Here is a 418-nt window from a genome sequence, read left to right as displayed (position 1 = left end):
CAAAATTTATATTAGTCACCAAAAATATCAAAATTTATATTTACATAAATTTTTAATTAATAAATTTTAAAATAACTATTTTTATTAATACGATGAAAATTAAATTCTAATAAATATGCTTTAACTTTAAAAGAAAAGTAATTTTAGGATATCCCTGCAGTTGATTACGTGGAAAATCATATTATTAAGATAAGATAAAATATAAAAAGTAAAATGAAAGAAAGAAAAAAGAAGGGAAGAAGAGCGTTAGTTAAGAAAAAAATGATTGGGTGTGGGTGGTTGGTATATATAAAGAAGATTAGGAACATGAATGGCATAACTGGCATTACAACTCACTCAGTAACTTCTTTTTCTTCTTCTCCTCCTTCTCCTTCTAGACTCGGACTCGCCCGCGTTGACCCGGTCCGGGTTGACGCTC

At 29.2% G+C, this 418-nt stretch overlaps 1 protein-coding gene across 1 annotated transcript in view; it reads left to right on the top strand.

Moving 5' to 3' along the window:
- Positions 1-308: 308 nt before the first annotated feature.
- LOC107457760 (mannose-1-phosphate guanylyltransferase 1) overlaps positions 309-418 on the top strand; it is a gene marked incomplete in the record, with an annotated part of 3474 nt that continues 3364 nt past the window's right edge. The window contains 1 exon segment of the mRNA XM_016075934.3: positions 309-418.

This window comes from Arachis duranensis, chromosome 7, assembly GCF_000817695.3.
Source record: "Arachis duranensis cultivar V14167 chromosome 7, aradu.V14167.gnm2.J7QH, whole genome shotgun sequence".
In the NCBI taxonomy this organism is placed as follows: Eukaryota; Viridiplantae; Streptophyta; class Magnoliopsida; order Fabales; family Fabaceae; genus Arachis; species Arachis duranensis.
This window is presented reverse-complemented; position numbering and strand designations above follow the sequence as displayed.